Here is a 24561-nt window from a genome sequence, read left to right as displayed (position 1 = left end):
TTTTAATACCCTATTAATATCTCCTTTGTTATGTCCATTCATCCGCTTGTAAACCTCTATCATGTCAATCCTAACTCTTCGCCTTTCCAGTGAATGCAACTAAAGCTTTGTTAATCTTTCTTCATATGAAAGATTTCTAATTTGGGGAATTAACTTAGTCATTCTACGCTGGACACGTTCAAGTGAATTTATATCCATTCTATAGTACGGCGACCAAAACTGAACTGCATATTCTAAATGGGGCCTAACCAGAGCAAGATATAGCTGAAGAACCACACCAGGTGTCTTGTTACTAACGCTTCGATTAATAAATCCCAGTGTCCTATTTGCCTTATTACGAACATTCATGCATTGATCCTTTCGTTTTAAATTCTTACTAATCATAACTCCCAGATCCCTTTCGCAATCCGACTTTGCAATCTCAACACCATCTAGCTAGTATCTTATAACTCTATCGTCATTACCTAACCTCAAAACTTTACATTTATTAGCACTGCATCTGCCAATCTTTTGGCCATTTGAAAACCCTATCAACTCGTTGTGCTAGTGAGTTTGGTGTTACTTTCTCTACCGATTTTGTATCATCGGTAAATTTGCAAATGTTGCTACTCAAACCTGAATCTAAATCATTTACATATTACTTAATATTCGTTTTCGTTAATATGGTTTTTTCAGTTGAATATACGCCTGGTGACTATTCAGGCTTGTTCGCATTTGTGTTGCTCACGTGGCCCCACAAAAAGGAGGTGATTTGATAAAACAACAATGAACATATCCACAAGGGCTGTGACGAGGATTCAAATTCGTCCGAGAGCATCCCAGACGCTGCCTTAATCGACTGAGCTACGACATGGTTAAAAGGAGTTGAAACCGAAGTTCTACTGAACTTACTGGATTCTGCAGCCTCTCCGAGGCAAAAACCCTTGAAATGTAATGTAATAAAGTAAGGGCGAAGAGGGAGAACGGCCTATTGACATAGCTCGAGTGCATGGGGGAAGTTGTGTAAAACCCTGGTTTGTGCCTCGGAGAGGCTGCAGGATCCAGTAAGTTCAGTAGAACTTCGGTTTCAACTCCTTTTGACGAAGCTCAGTCGAAGCTCAGTCGATTAAGGTAGCATCTGGGATGCTCTCGGACGCAGGTACGAATTCTCGTCACGGCCCTTGTGGATTTGTTCATTTGATGCATCATGCAATTGTGATTTCTGTGTGTAATAAAAAAACCAAGCCCAAGATTACCATCAAAGTGCCGTCGGGGAGGTGGTTCAAATAGCCTCGGCTATCTCCTCTTTTTCTACGGTCACTGATTGTCGAATGGTCAAGACCTCCTGTACACCAGATGCACAGTGCTCCTGGTAGTATGGGTTCGAGTCAATTCTGGGGTGTGGAGTTTTCAGGTGAGTATATGCCTGAGGACCATTCAGACTTGTTCGCATATTACGAACTCTCCGAACAAAAGTCGGAGGACTTAATATATTAGGTTGAGAGGACTTAATATATATACTATTTATATATATTAAAAGGTACTACGTTCAAGCAGTTAGGTCACACATGTACAGTGCTGCTCCAGCTCTTACATCCCTCAGTAGAAGAAACTGGAAGAGTCTCACAATGATGCCTTCAGAACAATACTGGATGCACCTAAATGAACGCGTCAGGAGAATCTAAGAATGGAAACCAACTTACCAGCCGTAAAAACAGGATAAAACAGAGAATATTCACCATAACAGCAAAACTTGTTGGAAATATCGCCGGACTCTCAATCAAAGATAGCATACACAGAAATCTTCAATTTAGAACAAGTGCATGGACGGATAAGCTAGTCAAGACTCTAGATACAGAGGACTTGAAATGAACAATTAAAAACAAAGGGGAAAGTACTAGTTGAAAAATCATCAATACAAAACAATTACACTAACAACCAAAGAAACTGAATTATACTGGAGCATGATTAAGGGGTGTTTAACATTGCAAACAGAATTATTTGCCCTCATGAAGGCTATAAATTGCATAATTGAGAATAATTTACATGATGACATCAGTCATACCGAGTCTATATTTTCGCTTGAGGCTTTGTTATCCAGCCAACACAGAGATAATATAAAACTCATTAGAGAAAGCCTACATATAGGAAAAGAAGCACCCAATCTAGGGCTCTTAATCACGCTAAATTAGATACCAAGTAACATTGACATAGATGATAATTAAAAGGCAAACTCTCTAGCAAAACCTGCCACTAATCTATCTGTTGTACCAGTTAAAATACCTCTAAGTTTTTCACAGATTAAGAAACAAGTCAAGAAAATGCTCACAACTATCAAACGTCGCCTCGGAGCCAATATAACGGAAGAAAGATCCACTGTAATGTGGTACGAACAAGCCACTGGGTACTATTTCAAGCCTAGGAAAACGATATCAAGAGACATTGCAGTAGACGTACACAGACTTGGTTACAAGTGCTCCTGGGAGGTAATAAACCCCATAGTTTAAGAGCGTCATATGTGTGGAACAGATGCGGAGACACCACTATTGCATTACTTACTGGAATGCCCTGCGCATCAAACTCAACATTAATCCAACGAGAACAGCTGCCTTTGATTCAAATTTCACAGCGACTACATAAGGTTAGTGTAAGAATGGGACACAATAGTGGACCTTTCTGCATCTACATCCGCCACCAAGATAATGTTATTAAAACAAGACTAAAACAGTGCACTGAAACGAAAAGCGAAAAGGAAACAGGGAAAATCCTCACCTCCATTTGAAAGTTTGACCCAAATATCAGGGAAACAAGGTTATCGCGTATAACCGAACTCAATTACGGGCTGACTATAGCCCGTGCTACGTGAGCATTTCGTTCTGAGTAGCTATATATAAAAAAAAGCTTTCGAGATTGGATGTTTATTCAATGTCCATCTTGGCCGTCCTCATCCCTATCCCCCGGGGATCAATTTCGCAACCTGTCAGAAAAGGTCCAGAGTGAAATATTTGGTTTGTTTCCTTTAGATATCTCAATGATCATAATGCATTTTATCCAAACGCATCATATAGTTGTTAACATTGTATAAAAAAAAGAGGAAATAACACAAACAAGGATTTAATTAGGCATTTATTTGTATTTCATTTTAGCGAAATAGCAGTACAATATATTATAAAAGTTCAAAAGAAAATAATATAAGTAAACATAATTATATTATGCAAGAGGAAATACACTAATTGCAAACTTTGTGTTTACTCCTGATGTATGTTGTTCTTCACGTTCCATAACGAAATGTTAGGTTTTTTGGTTTATAATGATGTTTCTGGAACTTTATATTTTTTTAATTTTAACTTAGTATAAGTTGACAAATACAAGTAGACTAATATAATACGTTATTAGAGTCTATCATGGGAGTTCTGCTGTTTGAGAAATATTGGTACTGTTGAATGATGATTATTCATTCTTTGTGAAATGAATAATCTTTATTCATTCTTTCTTGAGTTTGAGTTTGTGAAATAAAACAAACGTTTGAAATATGCCATAAATCTTTTGAAAAATTTCATGAATCCCCACCCTTCTTGTTCTGTAGTTGGAGACAACGGTATAGTCGTGTTCCTATTCACTGGGATTTTTGTAACTTCAGGAATAGGAATTTCTGTTGTTTCAGCAATTGGTATTTCTGTAGTTCCAGAAATTGGGGTAGTCGTGTAGTTTTCTGACGGTGATTCCTTGTTTGAGTAATTAAACAATCTCTTAAAATATGTTATCCATTTCCACCTTTCTTGTTCTGTAGACGGAGGTAATGATGTAGTTGTGTTGATTTGCGATGAGGATTTATTTGTCCATTTCTTATATAAATTGTTTATGAATGATATAGGGTTTATGCACGATAATAGAGTTGGCGTATTTGGGGGTAATGGGGTAGTTGTGCTGTTTTGCAGCGACAATACTTGGGGCAAAGGAACTCTTATTTGTCGTATTTTGCATTTTTCTATTATCAATGGAAAAAGTGTTTTTCCAGTCAAATACATAATTAAAATACTCCCTGAAAGAATGCTCTTTTCTTCTTTTGAGTCCAGATTGTATGTTAAGGCCACAAGTACGTCCTGAGAAGCAGTAACATTTTCATTCACGCTAGTGAAATCTTGTTTCACTAACGCTGCTACAGTTGCCAAGAAAATGCACAGGACTATCTGAAATCTCATTGTGATTTGTGAATAACAGCAGCAAAATTATGTTCAGTATTGCTGAACCTTCACAAAGAGAAGTCAATTCCTAGCCGTGCTAATGTGAGACCACTGATTGATTAATGAGCTACGGTGGCACGGGAATGAATAGCCTGTAAGTGAAGCTTACGGCAGCTGCGCAAACCTTTTATTTCCTTGCACCTGACCCATGCTTCAATGTTCATCTCCTTAAGCAAATCGATATTTCATATGAAAATAGGTAACATCAGAAGGTCTATTATTTTATGATAGACACCATATATTAGTGGGAAAGTTACTTGAATCGGTAATTGCTTATAAAATTCGTCTTAATCTTGAAAAACACAAATTAATAAATGAGTCGCAACATGGTTTTACAAATGGCCGTTCATGTTTAACAAATTTGCTATCTTTTTATTCCAGCATAGTTGAGGTAGTTGATAGTGATAAGGAATGTGATGTCCTGTACCTGGACTTTAGCAAAGCTTTTGATACGGTGCCACATGAAAGACTGATTAAAAAAATAGAGGCTCATGGTATTGGAGGTGCTATATGCTATTGTTTCAAGTGCGGGTTGGACAAGTATATGAGTGGGATTGAGTGGTTATAGATAGGAGCTGCCTCGTATGGGCCAATAGGCCTTCTGCAGTTGCCTTTGTTCTTATGCTCTTATGGTCCTTTATTAAGTTGGATTAGGGCATGGCTATTCCAAAGGAAACAGAGAGTTAGTATAAATGGGGTTAAGTCTGGGTGGGAAAATGTTGTAAGTGGAGTGCCTCAGGGCTCTGTCCTGGGACCTCTGTTGTTTATAATATATATAAATGATTTAGATTCATGTTTGAGTGGCAACATTTGCAAATTTGCCGATGATACAAAAATCGGCAGGGAAATTGACACAGAAGACTCACTATCACTTCAAGTTGATCTAAATAGGGTTATGAAATGGTCAAAGGATTGGCAGATGCAGTTTAATGCTGATAAATGTAAAGTTTTTTGGCTAGGTAGGGATAATAGAGTTACAAGATACGAGCTAGATGCTGTTGAGATTGCGAAGTCGAATTGCGAAAGGGATCTGGGAGTTATGATAAGTAAGAATTTTAAACAAAAGGATCATAAGAACATAAGAACATCAGAAAAAAGGTTACTGCAGAAGGCCAATTGGCCCATACTAGGCAGCTCCTATTTATAACCACCCAATCCCACTCATATACATGTCCAACCCACGATTGAAACAATCGAGGGACCCCACCTCCACCACGTTACACGGTAATTGGTTCCACAAATCAACAACCCTGTTACTGAACTAGTATTTACCAAAGTCTTTCCTAAATCTAAACTTATCCAGTTTATACCCATTGTTTCGTGTTCTGTCTTGTGTTGATACTTTTAATACCCTATTAATATCTCCTTTGTTATGTCCATTCATCCGCTTGTAAACCTCTATCATGTCAATCCTAACTCTTCGCCTTTCCAGTGAATGCAACTAAAGCTTTGTTAATCTTTCTTCATATGAAAGATTTCTAATTTGGGGAATTAACTTAGTCATTCTACGCTGGACACGTTCAAGTGAATTTATATCCATTCTATAGTACGGCGACCAAAACTGAACTGCATATTCTAAATGGGGCCTAACCAGAGCAAGATATAGCTGAAGAACCACACCAGGTGTCTTGTTACTAACGCTTTGATTAATAAATCCCAGTGTCCTATTTGCCTTATTACGAACATTCATGCATTGATCCTTTCGTTTTAAATTCTTACTAATCATAACTCCCAGATCCCTTTCGCAATCCGACTTTGCAATCTCAACACCATCTAGCTAGTATCTTATAACTCTATCGTCATTACCTAACCTCAAAACTTTACATTTATTAGCACTGCATCTGCCAATCTTTTGGCCATTTGAAAACCCTATCAACTCGTTGTGCTAGTGAGTTTGGTGTTACTTTCTCTACCGATTTTGTATCATCGGTAAATTTGCAAATGTTGCTACTCAAACCTGAATCTAAATCATTTACATATTACTTAATATTCGTTTTCGTTAATATGGTTTTTTCAGTTGAATATACGCCTGGTGACTATTCAGGCTTGTTCGCATTTGTGTTGCTCACGTGGCCCCACAAAAAGGAGGTGATTTGATAAAACAACAATGAACATATCCACAAGGGCTGTGACGAGGATTCAAATTCGTCCGAGAGCATCCCAGACGCTGCCTTAATCGACTGAGCTACAACATGGTTAAAAGGAGTTGAAACCGAAGTTCTACTGAACTTACTGGATTCTGCAGCCTCTCCGAGGCAAAACCCCTTGAAATGTAATGTAATAAAGTAAGGGCGAAGAGGGAGAACGGCCTATTGACATAGCTCGAGTGCATGGGGGAAGTTGTGTAAAACCCTGGTTTGTGCCTCGGAGAGGCTGCAGGATCCAGTAAGTTCAGTAGAACTTCGGTTTCAACTCCTTTTGACGAAGCTCAGTCGAAGCTCAGTCGATTAAGGTAGCATCTGGGATGCTCTCGGACGCAGGTACGAATTCTCGTCACGGCCCTTGTGGATTTGTTCATTTGATGCATCATGCAATTGTGATTTCTGTGTGTAATAAAAAAACCAAGCCCAAGATTACCATCAAAGTGCCGTCGGGGAGGTGGTTCAAATAGCCTCGGCTATCTCCTCTTTTTCTACGGTCACTGATTGTCGAATGGTCAAGACCTCCTGTACACCAGATGCACAGTGCTCCTGGTAGTATGGGTTCGAGTCAATTCTGGGGTGTGGAGTTTTCAGGTGAGTATATGCCTGAGGACCATTCAGACTTGTTCGCATATTACGAACTCTCCGAACAAAAGTCGGAGGACTTAATATATTAGGTTGAGAGGACTTAATATATATACTATTTATATATATTAAAAGGTACTACGTTCAAGCAGTTAGGTCACACATGTACAGTGCTGCTCCAGCTCTTACATCCCTCAGTAGAAGAAACTGGAAGAGTCTCACAATGATGCCTTCAGAACAATACTGGATGCACCTAAATGAACGCGTCAGGAGAATCTAAGAATGGAAACCAACTTACCAGCCGTAAAAACAGGATAAAACAGAGAATATTCACCATAACAGCAAAACTTGTTGGAAATATCGCCGGACTCTCAATCAAAGATAGCATACACAGAAATCTTCAATTTAGAACAAGTGCATGGACGGATAAGCTAGTCAAGACTCTAGATACAGAGGACTTGAAATGAACAATTAAAAACAAAGGGGAAAGTACTAGTTGAAAAATCATCAATACAAAACAATTACACTAACAACCAAAGAAACTGAATTATACTGGAGCATGATTAAGGGGTGTTTAACATTGCAAACAGAATTATTTGCCCTCATGAAGGCTATAAATTGCATAATTGAGAATAATTTACATGATGACATCAGTCATACCGAGTCTATATTTTCGCTTGAGGCTTTGTTATCCAGCCAACACAGAGATAATATAAAACTCATTAGAGAAAGCCTACATATAGGAAAAGAAGCACCCAATCTAGGGCTCTTAATCACGCTAAATTAGATACCAAGTAACATTGACATAGATGATAATTAAAAGGCAAACTCTCTAGCAAAACCTGCCACTAATCTATCTGTTGTACCAGTTAAAATACCTCTAAGTTTTTCACAGATTAAGAAACAAGTCAAGAAAATGCTCACAACTATCAAACGTCGCCTCGGAGCCAATATAACGGAAGAAAGATCCACTGTAATGTGGTACGAACAAGCCACTGGGTACTATTTCAAGCCTAGGAAAACGATATCAAGAGACATTGCAGTAGACGTACACAGACTTGGTTACAAGTGCTCCTGGGAGGTAATAAACCCCATAGTTTAAGAGCGTCATATGTGTGGAACAGATGCGGAGACACCACTATTGCATTACTTACTGGAATGCCCTGCGCATCAAACTCAACATTAATCCAACGAGAACAGCTGCCTTTGATTCAAATTTCACAGCGACTACATAAGGTTAGTGTAAGAATGGGACACAATAGTGGACCTTTCTGCATCTACATCCGCCACCAAGATAATGTTATTAAAACAAGACTAAAACAGTGCACTGAAACGAAAAGCGAAAAGGAAACAGGGAAAATCCTCACCTCCATTTGAAAGTTTGACCCAAATATCAGGGAAACAAGGTTATCGCGTATAACCGAACTCAATTACGGGCTGACTATAGCCCGTGCTACGTGAGCATTTCGTTCTGAGTAGCTATATATAAAAAAAAGCTTTCGAGATTGGATGTTTATTCAATGTCCATCTTGGCCGTCCTCATCCCTATCCCCCGGGGATCAATTTCGCAACCTGTCAGAAAAGGTCCAGAGTGAAATATTTGGTTTGTTTCCTTTAGATATCTCAATGATCATAATGCATTTTATCCAAACGCATCATATAGTTGTTAACATTGTATAAAAAAAAGAGGAAATAACACAAACAAGGATTTAATTAGGCATTTATTTGTATTTCATTTTAGCGAAATAGCAGTACAATATATTATAAAAGTTCAAAAGAAAATAATATAAGTAAACATAATTATATTATGCAAGAGGAAATACACTAATTGCAAACTTTGTGTTTACTCCTGATGTATGTTGTTCTTCACGTTCCATAACGAAATGTTAGGTTTTTTGGTTTATAATGATGTTTCTGGAACTTTATATTTTTTTTAATTTTAACTTAGTATAAGTTGACAAATACAAGTAGACTAATATAATACGTTATTAGAGTCTATCATGGGAGTTCTGCTGTTTGAGAAATATTGGTACTGTTGAATGATGATTATTCATTCTTTGTGAAATGAATAATCTTTATTCATTCTTTCTTGAGTTTGAGTTTGTGAAATAAAACAAACGTTTGAAATATGCCATAAATCTTTTGAAAAATTTCATGAATCCCCACCCTTCTTGTTCTGTAGTTGGAGACAACGGTATAGTCGTGTTCCTATTCACTGGGATTTTTGTAACTTCAGGAATAGGAATTTCTGTTGTTTCAGCAATTGGTATTTCTGTAGTTCCAGAAATTGGGGTAGTCGTGTAGTTTTCTGACGGTGATTCCTTGTTTGAGTAATTAAACAATCTCTTAAAATATGTTATCCATTTCCACCTTTCTTGTTCTGTAGACGGAGGTAATGATGTAGTTGTGTTGATTTGCGATGAGGATTTATTTGTCCATTTCTTATATAAATTGTTTATGAATGATATAGGGTTTATGCACGATAATAGAGTTGGCGTATTTGGGGGTAATGGGGTAGTTGTGCTGTTTTGCAGCGACAATACTTGGGGCAAAGGAACTCTTATTTGTCGTATTTTGCATTTTTCTATTATCAATGGAAAAAGTGTTTTTCCAGTCAAATACATAATTAAAATACTCCCTGAAAGAATGCTCTTTTCTTCTTTTGAGTCCAGATTGTATGTTAAGGCCACAAGTTCGTCCTGAGAAGCAGTAACATTTTCATTCACGCTAGTGAAATCTTGTTTCACTAACGCTGCTACAGTTGCCAAGAAAATGCACAGGACTATCTGAAATCTCATTGTGATTTGTGAATAACAGCAGCAAAATTATGTTCAGTATTGCTGAACCTTCACAAAGAGAAGTCAATTCCTAGCCGTGCTAATGTGAGACCACTGATTGATTAATGAGCTACGGTGGCACGGGAATGAATAGCCTGTAAGTGAAGCTTACGGCAGCTGCGCAAACCTTTTATTTCCTTGCACCTGACCCATGCTTCAATGTTCATCTCCTTAAGCAAATCGATATTTCATATGAAAATAGGTAACATCAGAGGGTCTATTATTTTATGATAGACACCATATATTAGTGGGAAAGTTACTTGAATCGGTAATTGCTAATAAAATTCGTCTTAATCTTGAAAAACACAAATTAATAAATGAGTCGCAACATGGTTTTACAAATGGCCGTTCATGTTTAACAAATTTGCTATCTTTTTATTCCAGCATAGTTGAGGTAGTTGATAGTGATAAGGAATGTGATGTCCTGTACCTTGACTTTAGCAAAGCTTTTGATACGGTGCCACATGAAAGACTGATTAAAAAAATAGAGGCTCATGATATTGGAGGTGCTATATGCTATTGTTTCAAGTGCGGGTTGGACAAGTATATGAGTGGGATTGAGTGGTTATAGATAGGAGCTGCCTCGTATGGGCCAATAGGCCTTCTGCAGTTGCCTTTGTTCTTATGCTCTTATGGTCCCTTATTAAGTTGGATTAGGGCATGGCTATTCCAAAGGAAACAGAGAGTTAGTATAAATGGGGTTAAGTCTGGGTGGGAAAATGTTGTAAGTGGAGTACCTCAGGGCTCTGTCCTGGGACCTCTGTTGTTTATAATATATATAAATGATTTAGATTCATGTTTGAGTGGCAACATTTGCAAATTTGCCGATGATACAAAAATCGGCAGGGAAATTGACACAGAAGACTCACTATCACTTCAAGTTGATCTAAATAGGGTTATGAAATGGTCAAAGGATTGGCAGATGCAGTTTAATGCTGATAAATGTAAAGTTTTTTGGCTAGGTAGGGATAATAGAGTTACAAGATACGAGCTAGATGCTGTTGAGATTGCGAAGTCGAATTGCGAAAGGGATCTGGGAGTTATGATAAGTAAGAATTTTAAACAAAAGGATCATAAGAACATAAGAACATCAGAAAAAAGGTTACTGCAGAAGGCCAATTGGCCCATACTAGGCAGCTCCTATTTATAACCACCCAATCCCACTCATATACATGTCCAACCCACGATTGAAACAATCGAGGGACCCCACCTCCACCACGTTACACGGTAATTGGTTCCACAAATCAACAACCCTGTTACTGAACTAGTATTTACCAAAGTCTTTCCTAAATCTAAACTTATCCAATTTATACCCATTGTTTCGTGTTCTGTCTTGTGTTGATACTTTTAATACCCTATTAATATCTCCTTTGTTATGTCCATTCATCCGCTTGTAAACCTCTATCATGTCAATCCTAACTCTTCGCCTTTCCAGTGAATGCAACTAAAGCTTTGTTAATCTTTCTTCATATGAAAGATTTCTAATTTGGGGAATTAACTTCTTTCAAGTCGGTCAGGTGAAGTCACAGTGAGAGGTTGTGTTAACCGGAGCTCCTGAGTGTTGTTATATTATCATAGCAATATGGAAGTTGTAGTGAAGGACCTGGTGACTCTAGTTAGAGCCCTGAGGACAGAGTTGGACTCTCTGCGGGAGGAGGTGCGTCAGCTTAAAAAACAACGAGAAGTAACGAAGGAGGAGACCAGCAGTAAAGGGACCTCGTCTTGGAGAGTTGCGAAAGACAGGGGCCTTAAGAAGACTTTGATAAAGCCGCCTTCAAACGCCATAGCAACTTCAAATTCATTTGACGTTTTGGAGGACGAGTGCTGTGGAGAGACTGTGGATCGCGCAAAAGGGAAAGCAACGAAGAGAAAGGAAGCGCAGGCCCCTCAGAAAGTAAAGGAAGTACCTATGCAAACATTAGTTGTGGGAGATTCCCAGATAAGGTATTTGGATAGAACGTTTTGTGCTAGAGATAGGGGGAACAGGTTAAGGATTTGCTATCCCGGAGCTGGCATTGGTGATATTATAAACAACATGAATGATATTATGGCTGGTAATGGGAACAATCCCATTATTTGCATTAGCGTGGGAGGAAATGATGTTGGTCGAGTCAGGAGTGAGGAACTGATTCAGAGGTATAAAACAGCCATAGAGTTAGTTAGGAGCAAGGGAGGAATCCCGATCATATGTGGCATTCTTCCAAGAAAGGGAGTGGGAAATGAATGGATATCGAGAGCACTTGGTGTCAATTGCCGGCTGGAAAGATATTGCAAATCAAATGCAATATCTTTCATAGACAACTGGGAACACTTCTATGGAAGAAATGAAATGTATGCTCGTGATGGGGTGCATCTATCGAGAGCTGGGGTTGTTGCTGTTGCGAACTCGCTAGAAGAAGTGGTTAGAGGTGTTTGTTTGGGTTTAAACTGTTAGTAGATAGAGGTATGGGAATTGATTTGGAGGAAGGAGGTAATAAAAGTATGTGTTTGTGGGAGAAAGGAATTGGCAAAACGATCAGGGAAAGAGAAGGTCCGCAAAATAACAATTCACTTAGGGTATATTACACTAACAGTAGAAGTCTAAGAAATAAAATTAACGAATTAAATGCTCTTGTCTGCACAGAAAAAATAGATATTATTGCACTTACCGAAACGTGGATGAATGTAGAAAATAGAGAACTATTAGCTGAATATCAAATATATGGATTTAAACTATTTCACACAGATAGATATATTAGACGAGGAGGTGGAGTAGCCATATATGTTAGGGACAATTTGAAATGTAGTCTCAAAGAGGGAATCAAAACAGAGCCACACACAGAAACTATTTGGATTGAATTAAACGAAAAAGCTAATAATATTATAATAGGAGTAATATATAGGCCACCAAATTTAGACAGAATGGAAGCAAAGCATCTATGGGATGAAATATCTAGAGCATCTAGATCTAACAGTATTTATGTCATGGGTGACTTTAATTTTAGCGGAATAAACTGGTTGAACAAAACAGGGAATAGTGAAGCAGAAGATTTTCTAGAATTAATTGACGATTGCTTTCTTACGCAACACATTAAGGAACCAACACGGGAAAATAATATTTTAGATTTAGTGTTAACTAACAGGGAAACGCAAATTAATGACATCGAAATAGGGAGTGAGCTAGGGAGCAGTGATCACAAAGAAATCAGATTTAGCATAGAATGGAATAGACCAGTAGGAGAAAATTCTGTTAAAGTGCCAGATTTTCGAAAAGCTGATTTTAATAGCCTAAGAAATTTTTTGGGTCAAATTGATTGGAAAGGCTTGGGTATGGGGTGTGGGCCGGTCTTGGAGCGAGACATGAACCCAGCGATAGGTGACTTAAATGGGGATTTCGATGTGGATTCAATATATAACTTATTTAAGAATATTCTAAACAAAGCACAGGAACGTAGTATACCATACAAATTGAATAGATCGTATACTAATGACCCAAAGTGGATAACAAAGAATTTGAAGAACCTTATAGGTAAAAAGAGAGCTTGGTACAAAAGGATTAAAAATGGGGAGGTCACTTTAGAACAGGAATTCGTACAACTGGTTAGAAATGTTAAAAAAGAGATAAGGAAAGCAAAAAGGAACTATCTAGTTCGCATAGCAGGGCAAGCAAAGACAAATCCTAAAGGGTTTTTTCAGTTATATCGTACTAAGACTAGGGAAAGGATAGGTCCATTAAAAACTGAGACAGGTCAAATAACAGATAGTGATGAAGAGATGAGTAGTATTTTTAATAAATATTTTGTATCTGTATTTACTAAAGAGGAACTTAACAATATGCCTTCAGCCGAACAAGTCTATGTGGGTGGGGACGAGGACAGGTTGACGAGTTTAGCAGTTACCAGGGAGGATGTTCTTAAACAAATAGTAAAACTCAAACCAAACAAATCCCCAGGGCCGGATGAAGTGTTTGCTAGGGTGCTTAAAGAATGCAAAGAGGAGCTTTGTGACCCACTGTCAACCATATTTAATAAATCAATAGAGTCAGGCAGAGTGCCAGAGTTTTGGAAAGTTGCTAATGTGATACCAGTTTTTAAGAAAGGAGATAGATCACTTGCGTCTAACTATCGACCAATTAGCCTAACGTCTATTGTGGGAAAGTTACTCGAATCTATAATAGCAAATAAAATTCGTCTTCATCTTGAAAAACATAAATTAATAATTGAGTCGCAACATGGTTTTATAAATGGACGTTCATGTTTAACAAATTTGTTATCTTTTTATTCTAGCATTGTTGAGGCAGTTGATAGTGGTAAGGATTGCGATGTTGTATACCTTGACTTTAGCAAAGCCTTTGATACAGTGCCACATGAAAGACTGATTAAAAAAATAGAGTCTCATGGTATTGGGGGTGCTATATTAAGCTGGATTAGGGCATGGCTATACCAAAGGAAACAGAGAGTTAGTATAAATGGAATCAAGTCAGAGTGGGAAATTGTTGTAAGTGGAGTGCCTCAAGGCTCTGTCCTGGGACCTCTGTTGTTTATAATATATATAAATGATTTAGATTCAGGTTTGAGTAGCAACATTTGCAAATTTGCCGATGATACGAAAATCGGTAGGGAAATTAATTCGGAGGACTCGCTATCACTTCAAGTTGATCTAGATAGGGTTTTGAAATGGTCAAAGGATTGGCAGATGCAGTTTAATGCTGATAAATGTAAAGTTCTGAGGTTAGGTAATGATGATAGAGTTACAAGATACGAGCTAGATGGTGTTGTGATTGCGAAGTCGGATTGCGAAAGGGATCTGGGAGTTATGATTAGTAAGAATTTAAAACAAAAGGATCAATGCATAAATGTTCGTAATAAGGCAAATCGGACACTTGGATTTATTAATCGCAGCGTTAGTAACAAGACACCTGGTGTGGTTCTCAAGCTATATCTTGCTCTAGTTAGGCCCCATTTAGATTATGCAGTTCAGTTTTGGTCGCCATATTATAGAATGGATATAAATTCACTTGAACGTGTCCAGCGTAGGATGACTAAGTTAATTCCCCAAATTAGAAATCTTTCATATGAAGAAAGATTAACAAAGCTTAAGTTGCATTCACTGGAAAGGCGAAGAGTTAGGGGTGACATGATAGAGGTTTACAAGTGGATGAATGGACATAACCGGGGGGATATTAATAGGGTATTAAAAGTATCAACACAGGACAGAACACGAAACAATGGATATAAATTGGATAAGTTTAGATTTAGGAAAGACTTGGGAAAATACTGGTTCAGTAACAGGGTTGTTGATTTGTGGAACCAATTGCCGCGTAACATTGTGGAGGTGGGGTCCCTCGATTGTTTCAAGCACGGGTTGGACAAGTATATGAGTGGGATTGGGTGGTTATAGAATAGGAGCTGCCTCGTATGGGCCAATAGGCCTTCTGCAGTTACCTTTGTTCTTATGTTCTTATGTTCTTAACTTAGTCATTCTACGCTGGACACGTTCAAGTGAATTTATATCCATTCTATAGTACGGCGACCAAAACTGAACTGCATATTCTAAATGGGGCCTAACCAGAGCAAGATATAGCTGAAGAACCACACCAGGTGTCTTGTTACTAACGCTTCGATTAGATTTAGATGTTTATTCAGGTAAGGTATATACATACAAGTGATGTTACATTAATGGATTGATATATAGATAGAGCTAGTACATACAATGCCTAAAGCCACTATTACGCAATGCGTTTCGGGCAAGATTAATAAATCCCAGTGTCCTATTTGCCTTATTACGAACATTCATGCATTGATCCTTTCGTTTTAAATTCTTACTAATCATAACTCCCAGATCCCTTTCGCAATCCGACTTTGCAATCTCAACACCATCTAGCTAGTATCTTGTAACTCTATCGTCATTACCTAACCTCAAAACTTTACATTTATTAGCACTGCATCTGCCAATCTTTTGGCCATTTGAAAACCCTATCAACTCGTTGTGCTAGTGAGTTTGGTGTTACTTTCTCTACCGATTTTGTATCATCGGTAAATTTGCAAATGTTGCTACTCAAACCTGAATCTAAATCATTTACATATTACTTAATATTCGTTTTCGTTAATATGGTTTTTTCAGTTGAATATACGCCTGGTGACTATTCAGGCTTGTTCGCATTTGTGTTGCTCACGTGGCCCCACAAAAAGGAGGTGATTTGATAAAACAACAATGAACATATCCACAAGGGCTGTGACGAGGATTCAAATTCGTCCGAGAGCATCCCAGACGCTGCCTTAATCGACTGAGCTACGACATGGTTAAAAGGAGTTGAAACCGAAGTTCTACTGAACTTACTGGATTCTGCAGCCTCTCCGAGGCAAAAACCCTTGAAATGTAATGTAATAAAGTAAGGGCGAAGAGGGAGAACGGCCTATTGACATAGCTCGAGTGCATGGGGGAAGTTGTGTAAAACCCTGGTTTGTGCCTCGGAGAGGCTGCAGGATCCAGTAAGTTCAGTAGAACTTCGGTTTCAACTCCTTTTGACGAAGCTCAGTCGAAGCTCAGTCGATTAAGGTAGCATCTGGGATGCTCTCGGACGCAGGTACGAATTCTCGTCACGGCCCTTGTGGATTTGTTCATTTGATGCATCATGCAATTGTGATTTCTGTGTGTAATAAAAAAACCAAGCCCAAGATTACCATCAAAGTGCCGTCGGGGAGGTGGTTCAAATAGCCTCGGCTATCTCCTCTTTTTCTACGGTCACTGATTGTCGAATGGTCAAGACCTCCTGTACACCAGATGCACAGTGCTCCTGGTAGTATGGGTTCGAGTCAATTCTGGGGTGTGGAGTTTTCAGGTGAGTATATGCCTGAGGACCATTCAGACTTGTTCGCATATTACGAACTCTCCGAACAAAAGTCGGAGGACTTAATATATTAGGTTGAGAGGACTTAATATATATACTATTTATATATATTAAAAGGTACTACGTTCAAGCAGTTAGGTCACACATGTACAGTGCTGCTCCAGCTCTTACATCCCTCAGTAGAAGAAACTGGAAGAGTCTCACAATGATGCCTTCAGAACAATACTGGATGCACCTAAATGAACGCGTCAGGAGAATCTAAGAATGGAAACCAACTTACCAGCCGTAAAAACAGGATAAAACAGAGAATATTCACCATAACAGCAAAACTTGTTGGAAATATCGCCGGACTCTCAATCAAAGATAGCATACACAGAAATCTTCAATTTAGAACAAGTGCATGGACGGATAAGCTAGTCAAGACTCTAGATACAGAGGACTTGAAATGAACAATTAAAAACAAAGGGGAAAGTACTAGTTGAAAAATCATCAATACAAAACAATTACACTAACAACCAAAGAAACTGAATTATACTGGAGCATGATTAAGGGGTGTTTAACATTGCAAACAGAATTATTTGCCCTCATGAAGGCTATAAATTGCATAATTGAGAATAATTTACATGATGACATCAGTCATACCGAGTCTATATTTTCGCTTGAGGCTTTGTTATCCAGCCAACACAGAGATAATATAAAACTCATTAGAGAAAGCCTACATATAGGAAAAGAAGCACCCAATCTAGGGCTCTTAATCACGCTAAATTAGATACCAAGTAACATTGACATAGATGATAATTAAAAGGCAAACTCTCTAGCAAAACCTGCCACTAATCTATCTGTTGTACCAGTTAAAATACCTCTAAGTTTTTCACAGATTAAGAAACAAGTCAAGAAAATGCTCACAACTATCAAACGTCGCCTCGGAGCCAATATAACGGAAGAAAGATCCACTGTAATGTGGTACGAACAAGCCACTGGGTACTATTTCAAGCCTAGGAAAACGATATCAAGAGACATTGCAGTAGACGTACACAGACTTGGTTACAAGTGCTCCTGGGAGGTAATAAACCCCATAGTTTAAGAGCGTCATATGTGTGGAACAGATGCGGAGACACCACTATTGCATTACTTACTGGAATGCCCTGCGCATCAAACTCAACATTAATCCAACGAGAACAGCTGCCTTTGATTCAAATTTCACAGCGACTACATAAGGTTAGTGTAAGAATGGGACACAATAGTGGACCTTTCTGCATCTACATCCGCCACCAAGATAATGTTATTAAAACAAGACTAAAACAGTGCACTGAAACGAAAAGCGAAAAGGAAACAGGGAAAATCCTCACCTCCATTTGAAAGTTTGACCCAAATATCAGGGAAACAAGGTTATCGCGTATAACCGAACTCAATTACGGGCTGACTATAGCCCGTGCTACGTGAGCATTTCGTTCTGAGTAGCTATATATAAAAAAAAGCTTTCGAGATTGGATGTTTATTCAATGTCCATCTTGGCCGTCCTCATCCCTATCCCCCGGGGATCAATTTCGCAACCTGTCAGAAAAGGTCCAGAGTGAAATATTTGGTTTGTTTCCTTTAGATATCTCAATGATCATAATGCATTTTATCCAAACGCATCATATAGTTGTTAACATTGTATAAAAAAAAGAGGAAATAACACAAACAAGGATTTAATTAGGCATTTATTTGTATTTCATTTTAGCGAAATAGCAGTACAATATATTATAAAAGTTCAAAAGAAAATAATATAAGTAAACATAATTATATTATGCAAGAGGAAATACACTAATTGCAAACTTTGTGTTTACTCCTGATGTATGTTGTTCTTCACGTTCCATAACGAAATGTTAGGTTTTTTGGTTTGTAATGATGTTTCTGGAACTTTATATTTTTTTAATTTTAACTTAGTATAAGTTGACAAATACAAGTAGACTAATATAATACGTTATTAGAGTCTATCATGGGAGTTCTGCTGTTTGAGAAATATTGGTACTGTTGAATGATGATTATTCATTCTTTGTGAAATGAATAATCTTTATTCATTCTTTCTTGAGTTTGAGTTTGTGAAATAAAACAAACGTTTGAAATATGCCATAAATCTTTTGAAAAATTTCATGAATCCCCACCCTTCTTGTTCTGTAGTTGGAGACAACGGTATAGTCGTGTTCCTATTCACTGGGATTTTTGTAACTTCAGGAATAGGAATTTCTGTTGTTTCAGCAATTGGTATTTCTGTAGTTCCAGAAATTGGGGTAGTCGTGTAGTTTTCTGACGGTGATTCCTTGTTTGAGTAATTAAACAATCTCTTAAAATATGTTATCCATTTCCACCTTTCTTGTTCTGTAGACGGAGGTAATGATGTAGTTGTGTTGATTTGCGATGAGGATTTATTTGTCCATTTCTTATATAAATTGTTTATGAATGATATAGGGTTTATGCACGATAATAGAGTTGGCGTATTTGGGGGTAATGTGGTAGTTGTGCTGTTTTGCAGCGACAATACTTGGGGCAAAGGAACTCTTATTTGTCGTATTTTGCATTTTTCTATTATCAATGGAAAAAGTGTTTTTCCAGTCAAATACATAATGAAAATACTCCCTGAAAGAATGCTCTTTTCTTCTTTTGAGTCCAGATTGTATGTTAAGGCCACAAGTACGTCCTGAGAAGCAGTAACATTTTCATTCACGCTAGTGAAATCTTGTTTCACTAACGCTGCTACAGTTGCCAAGAAAATGCACAGGACTATCTGAAATCTCATTGTGATTTGTGAATAACAGCAGCAAAATTATGTTCAGTATTGCTGAACCTTCACAAAGAGAAGTCAATTCCTAGCCGTGCTAATGTGAGACCACTGATTGATTAATGAGCTACGGTGGCACGGGAATGAATAGCCTGTAAGTGAAGCTTACGGCAGCTGCGCAAACCTTTTATTTCCTTGCACCTGACCCATGCTTCAATGTTCATCTCCTTAAGCAAATCGATATTTCATATGAAAATAGGTAACATCAGAAGGTCTATTATTTTATGATAGACACCATATATTAGTGGGAAAGTTACTTGAATCGGTAATTGCTTATAAAATTCGTCTTAATCTTGAAAAACACAAATTAATAAATGAGTCGCAACATGGTTTTACAAATGGCCGTTCATGTTTAACAAATTTGCTATCTTTTTATTCCAGCATAGTTGAGGTAGTTGATAGTGATAAGGAATGTGATGTCCTGTACCTGGACTTTAGCAAAGCTTTTGATACGGTGCCACATGAAAGACTGATTAAAAAAATAGAGGCTCATGGTATTGGAGGTGCTATATGCTATTGTTTCAAGTGCGGGTTGGACAAGTATATGAGTGGGATTGAGTGGTTATAGATAGGAGCTGCCTCGTATGGGCCAATAGGCCTTCTGCAGTTGCCTTTGTTCTTATGCTCTTATGGTCCTTTATTAAGTTGGATTAGGGCATGGCTATTCCAAAGGAAACAGAGAGTTAGTATAAATGGGGTTAAGTCTGGGTGGGAAAATGTTGTAAGTGGAGTGCCTCAGGGCTCTGTCCTGGGACCTCTGTTGTTTATAATATATATAAATGATTTAGATTCATGTTTGAGTGGCAACATTTGCAAATTTGCCGATGATACAAAAATCGGCAGGGAAATTGACACAGAAGACTCACTATCACTTCAAGTTGATCTAAATAGGGTTATGAAATGGTCAAAGGATTGGCAGATGCAGTTTAATGCTGATAAATGTAAAGTTTTTTGGCTAGGTAGGGATAATAGAGTTACAAGATACGAGCTAGATGCTGTTGAGATTGCGAAGTCGAATTGCGAAAGGGATCTGGGAGTTATGATAAGTAAGAATTTTAAACAAAAGGATCATAAGAACATAAGAACATCAGAAAAAAGGTTACTGCAGAAGGCCAATTGGCCCATACTAGGCAGCTCCTATTTATAACCACCCAATCCCACTCATATACATGTCCAACCCACGATTGAAACAATCGAGGGACCCCACCTCCACCACGTTACACGGTAATTGGTTCCACAAATCAACAACCCTGTTACTGAACTAGTATTTACCAAAGTCTTTCCTAAATCTAAACTTATCCAGTTTATACCCATTGTTTCGTGTTCTGTCTTGTGTTGATACTTTTAATACCCTATTAATATCTCCTTTGTTATGTCCATTCATCCGCTTGTAAACCTCTATCATGTCAATCCTAACTCTTCGCCTTTCCAGTGAATGCAACTAAAGCTTTGTTAATCTTTCTTCATATGAAAGATTTCTAATTTGGGGAATTAACTTAGTCATTCTACGCTGGACACGATCAAGTGAATTTATATCCATTCTATAGTACGGCGACCAAAACTGAACTGCATATTCTAAATGGGGCCTAACCAGAGCAAGATATAGCTGAAGAACCACACCAGGTGTCTTGTTACTAACGCTTTGATTAATAAATCCCAGTGTCCTATTTGCCTTATTACGAACATTCATGCATTGATCCTTTCGTTTTAAATTCTTACTAATCATAACTCCCAGATCCCTTTCGCAATCCGACTTTGCAATCTCAACACCATCTAGCTAGTATCTTATAACTCTATCGTCATTACCTAACCTCAAAACTTTACATTTATTAGCACTGCATCTGCCAATCTTTTGGCCATTTGAAAACCCTATCAACTCGTTGTGCTAGTGAGTTTGGTGTTACTTTCTCTACCGATTTTGTATCATCGGTAAATTTGCAAATGTTGCTACTCAAACCTGAATCTAAATCATTTACATATTACTTAATATTCGTTTTCGTTAATATGGTTTTTTCAGTTGAATATACGCCTGGTGACTATTCAGGCTTGTTCGCATTTGTGTTGCTCACGTGGCCCCACAAAAAGGAGGTGATTTGATAAAACAACAATGAACATATCCACAAGGGCTGTGACGAGGATTCAAATTCGTCCGAGAGCATCCCAGACGCTGCCTTAATCGACTGAGCTACGACATGGTTAAAAGGAGTTGAAACCGAAGTTCTACTGAACTTACTGGATTCTGCAGCCTCTCCGAGGCAAAAACCCTTGAAATGTAATGTAATAAAGTAAGGGCGAAGAGGGAGAACGGCCTATTGACATAGCTCGAGTGCATGGGGGAAGTTGTGTAAAACCCTGGTTTGTGCCTCGGAGAGGCTGCAGGATCCAGTAAGTTCAGTAGAACTTCGGTTTCAACTCCTTTTGACGAAGCTCAGTCGAAGCTCAGTCGATTAAGGTAGCATCTGGGATGCTCTCGGACGCAGGTACGAATTCTCGTCACGGCCCTTGTGGATTTGTTCATTTGATGCATCATGCAATTGTGATTTCTGTGTGTAATAAAAAAACCAAGCCCAAGATTACCATCAAAGTGCCGTCGGGGAGGTGGTTCAAATAGCCTCGGCTATCTCCTCTTTTTCTACGGTCACTGATTGTCGAATGGTCAAGACCTCCTGTACACCAGATGCACAGTGCTCCTGGTAGTATGGGTTCGAGTCAATTCTGGGGTGTGGAGTTTTCAGGTGAGTATATGCCTGAGGACCATTCAGACTTGTTCGCATATTACGAACTCTCCGAACAAAAGTCGGAGGACTTAATATATTAGGTTGAGAGGACTTAATATATATACTATTTATATATATTAAAAGGTACTACGTTCAAGCAGTTAGGTCACACATGTACAGTGCTGCTCCAGCTCTTACATCCCTCAGTAGAAGAAACTGGAAGAGTCTCACAATGATGCCTTCAATGATGCCTTCATGTTCTTAAGCTTAAGTTGCATTCACTGGAAAGGCGAAGAGTTAGGGGTGACATGATAGAGGTTTACAAGTGGATGAATGGACATAACCGGGGGGATATTAATAGGGTATTAAAAGTATCAACACAGGACAGAACACGAAACAATGGATATAAATTGGATAAGTTTAGATTTAGGAAAGACTTGGGTAAATACTGGTTCAGTAACAGGGTTGTTGATTTGTGGAACCAATTGCCGCGTAACATTGTGGAGGTGGGGTCCCTCGATTGTTTCAAGCACGGGTTGGACAAGTATATGAGTGGGATTGGGTGGTTATAGAATAGGAGCTGCCTCGTATGGGCCAATAGGCCTTCTGCAGTTACCTTTGTTCTTATGTTCTTATGTTCTTCTTATGAACAATACTGGATGCACCTAAATGAACGCGTCAGGAGAATCTAAGAATGGAAACCAACTTACCAGCCGTAAAAACAGGATAAAACAGAGAATATTCACCATAACAGCAAAACTTGTTGGAAATATCGCCGGACTCTCAATCAAAGATAGCATACACAGAAATCTTCAATTTAGAACAAGTGCATGGACGGATAAGCTAGTCAAGACTCTAGATACAGAGGACTTGAAATGAACAATTAAAAACAAAGGGGAAAGTACTAGTTGAAAAATCATCAATACAAAACAATTACACTAACAACCAAAGAAACTGAATTATACTGGAGCATGATTAAGGGGTGTTTAACATTGCAAACAGAATTATTTGCCCTCATGAAGGCTATAAATTGCATAATTGAGAATAATTTACATGATGACATCAGTCATACCGAGTCTATATTTTCGCTTGAGGCTTTGTTATCCAGCCAACACAGAGATAATATAAAACTCATTAGAGAAAGCCTACATATAGGAAAAGAAGCACCCAATCTAGGGCTCTTAATCACGCTAAATTAGATACCAAGTAACATTGACATAGATGATAATTAAAAGGCAAACTCTCTAGCAAAACCTGCCACTAATCTATCTGTTGTACCAGTTAAAATACCTCTAAGTTTTTCACAGATTAAGAAACAAGTCAAGAAAATGCTCACAACTATCAAACGTCGCCTCGGAGCCAATATAACGGAAGAAAGATCCACTGTAATGTGGTACGAACAAGCCACTGGGTACTATTTCAAGCCTAGGAAAACGATATCAAGAGACATTGCAGTAGACGTACACAGACTTGGTTACAAGTGCTCCTGGGAGGTAATAAACCCCATAGTTTAAGAGCGTCATATGTGTGGAACAGATGCGGAGACACCACTATTGCATTACTTACTGGAATGCCCTGCGCATCAAACTCAACATTAATCCAACGAGAACAGCTGCCTTTGATTCAAATTTCACAGCGACTACATAAGGTTAGTGTAAGAATGGGACACAATAGTGGACCTTTCTGCATCTACATCCGCCACCAAGATAATGTTATTAAAACAAGACTAAAACAGTGCACTGAAACGAAAAGCGAAAAGGAAACAGGGAAAATCCTCACCTCCATTTGAAAGTTTGACCCAAATATCAGGGAAACAAGGTTATCGCGTATAACCGAACTCAATTACGGGCTGACTATAGCCCGTGCTACGTGAGCATTTCGTTCTGAGTAGCTATATATAAAAAAAAGCTTTCGAGATTGGATGTTTATTCAATGTCCATCTTGGCCGTCCTCATCCCTATCCCCCGGGGATCAATTTCGCAACCTGTCAGAAAAGGTCCAGAGTGAAATATTTGGTTTGTTTCCTTTAGATATCTCAATGATCATAATGCATTTTATCCAAACGCATCATATAGTTGTTAACATTGTATAAAAAAAAGAGGAAATAACACAAACAAGGATTTAATTAGGCATTTATTTGTATTTCATTTTAGCGAAATAGCAGTACAATATATTATAAAAGTTCAAAAGAAAATAATATAAGTAAACATAATTATATTATGCAAGAGGAAATACACTAATTGCAAACTTTGTGTTTACTCCTGATGTATGTTGTTCTTCACGTTCCATAACGAAATGTTAGGTTTTTTGGTTTGTAATGATGTTTCTGGAACTTTATATTTTTTTTAATTTTAACTTAGTATAAGTTGACAAATACAAGTAGACTAATATAATACGTTATTAGAGTC

Source organism: Procambarus clarkii, chromosome 36 (genome assembly GCF_040958095.1).
Source record: "Procambarus clarkii isolate CNS0578487 chromosome 36, FALCON_Pclarkii_2.0, whole genome shotgun sequence".
Taxonomy (NCBI): Eukaryota; Metazoa; Arthropoda; class Malacostraca; order Decapoda; family Cambaridae; genus Procambarus; species Procambarus clarkii.
This window is presented reverse-complemented; position numbering follows the sequence as displayed.